This window comes from Prunus mume, linkage group LG4 (assembly GCF_029339155.1).
Source record: "Prunus mume cultivar Tortuosa linkage group LG4, ASM2933915v1, whole genome shotgun sequence".
NCBI lineage: Eukaryota > Viridiplantae > Streptophyta > Magnoliopsida > Rosales > Rosaceae > Prunus > Prunus mume.
The window spans coordinates 20,951,160-20,957,679 of record NC_142701.1 but is presented as its reverse complement, the minus strand read 5'-3'; the positions used below and the strand labels follow the sequence as shown (position 1 = coordinate 20,957,679).

Genomic DNA, 6,520 nt, shown 5'->3' with positions numbered 1-6,520 from the left:
TTAAATTAGAACCGATCTGGTACTATTCATCAGGTTTGGTTTGGTTTGGTTTTAATAAAAAAAATTCAAAAACTATCAAGTTGAATCGGTTTCGTCCGGTTCAATTTTGAACCGAATTATAAAAAAAAATTAAATTATTTTTTTAATACAATTCTCAACTAAAAAATATTTTTTTTTACTTGAAAATTAACAAATTATTCAATTTCGTATAAAAATAAATATTAAAGTTAGAAAAGAGAGATAATTTGAAATTGAACTTGGATAAATATTAGTTTTTTTTTTCTTAAATTAAAATATAGCATTAAATATAAATATATATTCAAATAATATATTTTTTAATTTGACCGGTTCGGTTCGGCCCAATTTTTGAAGACATGGAACCGATCCAAAACCGGTCCAAACCGATCCGGTTCGGTTTTTAATCGGGTGTTGACTTTTTGGTGAACTAGGTTTTTTTCCGGTTTGGTTCGGTGCAGTTCGGCTTGAATTTCCAGTTCGCCGGTTTGAGTGCCCACTCCTACCCAGAACAACCCGCACCTCTTCCACCTTCTACTACCCATCTTTCTACCAATCCACCTGCTAGGCTTATAAATGAGTTTATTTGTGAAATCCTAAAACATCATTTATTTTTATCGTTCAATATAGTGAGAGTAGGTTTTTATCAACGGTCCCTAAAACATCATTTTTTTTTTACACTCTTTTGTCAGTTTATTGATACTTTTCCATCTTTATTTCATTATAAAAATAATTTTCTTTTGTTAGCTCAGAAGTCAAATACTATTTAGTTGGTGGACAAAAATGATATTAGAGTAATAGTTGAGGGACCATTTCGGTAAAAAATCCCTATTTTAAATTAACATAGGAATATCAATAGATTTGGGATTTATCTTATAAATCGTGTTGTCCGTGTTAATTCTTCCTATCTTGAAAGAATTAGCTGAAATATGCATAAATATACAACTAGCATAATATTATCATAAGGGTAAGCTAACAAAAGCGTCTAGTTAATATTTTTTTACATGAAATCATTAATAATTTTTATTCTTGTATCCTTATCCCTTTTGTATGTGATGCGAATGAATGACTCCTATCATACCACTTTAAATTATTTTATTTGTGCTTTAGAAATTATAATATGGAGCTTTGAATTTACTAGAGTACAAAAATAGGAAGATAGGAAGATATTCATTAGAAACAAAATGCAAGAAGTTGAAGCAATAACATAATCTTTAAAAACTTAAGGTAGAAGTATCCTGAATTAATTTAAAAGTAAATAAAAAAACTTTACAAATACATTTTTGTCCCTTCCGTTGTTTTTGAACCATTGCTGTCTATGCATGCAAAATTCCTTCCAACGAGTGGTTGGCAATCTATACTTCTGATCTTGCTTCAGGAAGGGTAATAAAGTAAAAAACCAAAACTTAGAAACTAAAATCAATTCAAATAAATCAAACGAAGGGAAGAGTCTTGGTCTCCTCAATGTGCGCTATATATATATGTATATATAATTATAGTACTATTAAAAAAGAAATATTAGCTATTGTATTATGTATTAGTAAATTTCAAGATGATTTGCTTAATCAAAAGTTTTTAATACGAGTTGATTGTAAATACAGAGAGTTTTCATTGAGGGATCCCTCAAATAAGTTTATTTGAGGGACACCCCTTGTAGGGCCCACTCGGATTGTATTTCACTAATCCAAACCGTCTATTTTGTAGATACACATTCAAAGATCATCTCTACAAAAAATTACTTGAATCCGATATCATTTGACCATTCAATTGAGTTATTGAAATTTTAGTACTTTCTTGAAGCACCGTGTTCATTGATTTTGTAGGACACAATTGGGTTTCGAAACGGTTTCCGATTTGTCTAATTTTTTGTAAGGCTGATCTATGAATGAAAACTTAAAAAATAAATTGTTTGGATCATTGGAAAAAAAATTGTAGAGTACTCTAAAGGGCGTTCCTCAATAGAATGGGATTGTATACATATATGTATACAAAATCAATTACAAAAAATTATTGAAAATTATTTCATTCATAGATCATCCTTACAAAAAATTAGACAAATCGGAAACCGTTTCGACACCCAATTGTGTCCTACAAAATCAATGAATACAGTGCTTCAAGAAAGTACTAAAATTTCAATAACTCAATTGAATGGTCAAATGATATCGGATTCAAGTGATTTTTTGTAGAGATGATCTTTGAATGTGTATCTACAAAATAACGGTTTGGATTTGTGAAATACAGTCCGGAGTGGGCCCTACAAGGAGTGTCCCTTAAATAAGCTTATTTGAGGATCCTCAATGGAAGCTTATATATATATATATATATATATATATATAGGGTATTCTGCTGAATTGCCCCTTGAACTTATATATAATTCTCAATTTACCCCATGACTTTTTTTTAAGCAAATTAAAGGCTCAAATTAATTTTTATTATCAATGTTCCCCCCACCATCAAAATTCGAACATTTCATTCATTATTCCGTCTATTTGACCCATGATGACTCTTTGTTGAGGGTTATTTTCATCATTCAACGCAAATTGAATTAGCAACCTCTCTCTCTCACAACTTCGCACATCTCTTTCACATTGATAGGGTAGGGTTAGAAAGGGACAGAATTGAGGGCGGGAAAAAGGACGAAATCGAAGGTTGGAATCAAATGAAATCGAAGGTTGCTGAGAGAGAGAGAGAGAGAGAGAGAGAGAGAGAGAGAGAGAGAGATGAGAACGAACTTATCTGGCAGCGTTGATGGGTCACACAGAGTGAGTTCAGAGTTGGTAGATGGCAATTCATGGATGTTGCCATCACGGGTCTGCTACTGTGGGAAGGTTGCAAAAATTCAAATTTCGTGGACCTCTTCACATCCAAGACGATGATTTTATGTTTGTGCGCAAGTGAGCTAAATTTTGAAGTTTGGGTTTCAAATTTGCGGTTTTGAGTTTCCACCTTTTAAAACTTTGTGTTTGTAGAAATGTTGTCAAATGTGGGAGTAGGGTGACCCCGTTATGTGCAATATATCTAAGCAAATAATTTCAGGATTGCTGAGGAGAATTAACATGTTGGAAGCAGAGAAAAAGGAAGGGAATTCGAAGCTGAAAAACCCATGGTTTTGGGTGTCATTGTTCATGTTTGGGGTTATTATGTGCTTGATTTTGAATGAAGATAAAGGCACCAATGGGCAGCTGTAGAAAGGGATGGGTAGTTGGCATTTTGGTTTAGGGTTATAAAGGGATAGGTGCTTGGCATTTTATAATTTTTTTTTGTAAGGGTTAGAAAGAGATGGGTGATTGGCAATTTGTAATGGTGACAAAGATGGGTAGTTGGCAATTTGTAATGGTGAGAAAGAGATGGGTGATTGACTTTTCTGTAAGGGTAAGAACGGGTGTGTAATTGGCAATTTTGAGTGTGGTGTTGTGACCATTGTTTTGGTGAATGAAAATGCAAGCTGTCATTTTGACGATTGAAATAGTAACTATCACACCAAATGAACTACACTTCAAAGTAAGCCAAAATATACAACATTTGAATTACATGTGATTACGTCAAAGCTTGTCTAAATTCTGTTTAAAAAATACATCTTCATCCATTCACTTCATATCAAAATCAGTTCAAAAATATACTAGCAAATAGATTGCAAACCAAAATGATCCAGAACACCAAAATAAACATAACAACTCTTGAACCATTCACTTCAAATTACTGACTAAACTCTCCATGGCCTTATTTGTTTTGCTGGAGATTTTAATTAGGCCTCTTTGGAGAAGTTACCATTGGTTGAGGTTGTGAACTTGAACCTTGATGAGCTTGTGAACTTTGGGCAGGTTGTGAAAGAGCTTATGAATGTGGGGCAAGTTGTGAAGGAGCTTGTGAACTTGGGGTAGGTTGTGAAAAAGCTTGTGAATGTGAGGCAAGTTGTGAAGGAGCTTGTGAACTTGAGGCAGGATATGAAGGACCTTGTGAACTTTGGCAAGGTTATGAACCAGCAAATAGATTGGTCTTCCTTATGACATGGGGGGCATGAGCTATTCTTTTCACCTGTTCCAAGCATAGATCCCTTAAGCCTTCAATAATGCAATGATTGATTCACATCACACCACAATAATCCAAGTACTACATTAAACTTTGGTCTGCCTGAGTTTGTTGTTATTCACTCACAACACCTCTGCCTCTCATAGCACCTCTGACAGTTGTTGTTCCACTTGCATTGACACTTGTAGTATCAACACCTCCATTACCAGTTGCGTCTCCTCTTCTCCTTGCACCTCTTCCCTCACAGCTCCTCTTCCCATTCTACCGCATCTTGCTCTATCACCTCTAGGTTGCCCCTTCATTATTAAGAACAATAACTCACATGTTAACATAGCAAAAACAGTCCAATCACATGTTTACATAGCCATTTTCAACACAAGAAATATGTAAACAAATAAATTAAGAACAATTATAACCTGTCCATATTAGGGGACAACCAGCAAAATTGTGACCTTCTTGTCCACAGTTGCGGCATGTCATTACAATGTCATACCTTTTAAGTTTTGTCGCCCCTTTTGGTATTTCATCAGGTTCTCTATTTTTGCTAAGTTTGGGCCTTCATGGTTAGATGCGATAAACATGTGGCTTGATATGTACATGCCCTGTTTTTCTCCAATATGCTTGACTAGGCATTGGAGATATATAGCTTTCATAAGCCTTATTATATGCCGGCTTTTTGTAAAGCGCATGCACAAAATTCAGAGGGTTGTGCTCACTCTTTGTTATTGCAGCCAAGGCATGTGGATAAGGAATTCCACTTAAGTCCCATTTTCTGCATGTACATACATGCCTTTCTAAATCCACAACAAACATATTCCCAATATGCTATTAACTTGATACTTCCCCCACCAGCATACGAAACTATGTAGTGGCCATTTTCAATTGAATTCTTCTTCACAATACCAAATATTCTTGGAATAACCTCATGGGGCCACACTGTCTCTTTAAGTCTAGCCATTCTAAGCATCAAATAGATTCTAATTCTCTCCAAAATAGTAACAATGGGCTTATCCCTTGCTTCTAGAATTGCCGCATTAAAACACTCACATAAGTTGTTTAGAAGTATATCACACTTTGGGACTGTACTAAAGTGTGATCTACTCTAATGAGCAACTGGTCTCTCCTCAAGCCACTTATAAGCTGCCTCAGATTGACCCAACATATGCTCCATTTCAGCTTCAAATACAGGTATTGTTGTTGCCCTAGCTGCTGCCCACAACCTCTACTTCAAAGCTGCACAAGTATGGCTTGCAAGCTTGAAATTATTATGTAAGTGCCTCACATGATGCTTATGCTTAGCATTGGGTATCAATGCATAAAGGACATTTCCTAAACCCTTTTGCTTATTAGTAATGAAAACCCACCCATTGCCATTTCCAATACCTACATCTTGAAAGAATATGTCAAATAACCAACCCCAAGTCTCTATGTTTTCAACTTCAACAACCGCAAAAGCAATTGGATACATCCCATTATTTCCATCAACCCCAATTGCCTTAGAATCTGTCTTGGATGAGAACCTTTAACATGGCACCCATCAAAACCCACCACAGGTCTACATCCTTCCGTAAATCCTTTTTTAAGTGCTCCAAAACATATATAAATCCTCTTAAAAATAGGATTCTCACCCTAATTCAATTTTCACAATGACAGTACTTCCAGGGTTATTGCTCTTTAACTCCTCACAATAATCACATAACTTACCATATTGCTCTTGAATACTACCTTGAATTCTGATTTTTGCAAAACTCTTGGCTTTATAAACTTGAGCCTCAGTTACATCCATGGCATAATGTTTCCTTATTAACTTCATGAAATTTGTCACTTTCATTTTGGGATTATCTCTTAACTTCTCATCAAACCTCTTAGACAAGCATGATGAAATGACATACTTGGTTCTTTGCCTCCTTCCACATGTATGCCATGGAACATATGTCTTAATCCTTGTAGTTTGACCTTTCCCCACATGAGAAGCATACAACATCCAAGGACATGGAACCTTTTATTTTTTATCTCCTTCACATTTGAGCCTCACCCTATTCGAATCATTCCTCACCCACTTCAATGGCCTTGTACATGAAACTGCATAATATCTTATTGCTTCCTTACATTGCTCCATGTTGGTAAATTCCATTCCCAAATGAAATGTTGGCTTCAGCAAATCATATTCTCTTATAAACTGCTTAAACCTAGGAGCTTTTCTTATGCGACTACAGTTTTTCACACCTTCATCCTCATCAGATTCTTCATCAAGACTTACAAGATCGTCGATATTGTAGTCTTCACTGTTAACCTCACTAGGTTCTTTCATTGTATTCTTCATTTTCTTCATTAACTACATGTTTATCAAACAAGTTATCATTCTCTTCCAAGACTGTCTTCAACCCTTTTTCATCTGACTACTCAAACTCGGAGTCAATCAACTCAATGTCTATCTCACTGTCATCATCTTTAGCCTCTTCTCCACTATCATCAT

The 6,520-nt window shown here is 35.2% G+C and overlaps 1 pseudogene; it reads right to left on the bottom strand.

Moving 5' to 3' along the window:
* Nucleotides 1–3,987: 3,987 nt before the first annotated feature.
* On the bottom strand, nt 3,988–6,172 carry LOC107881996 (uncharacterized; annotated as a pseudogene).
* Nucleotides 6,173–6,520: the final 348 nt, after the last annotated feature.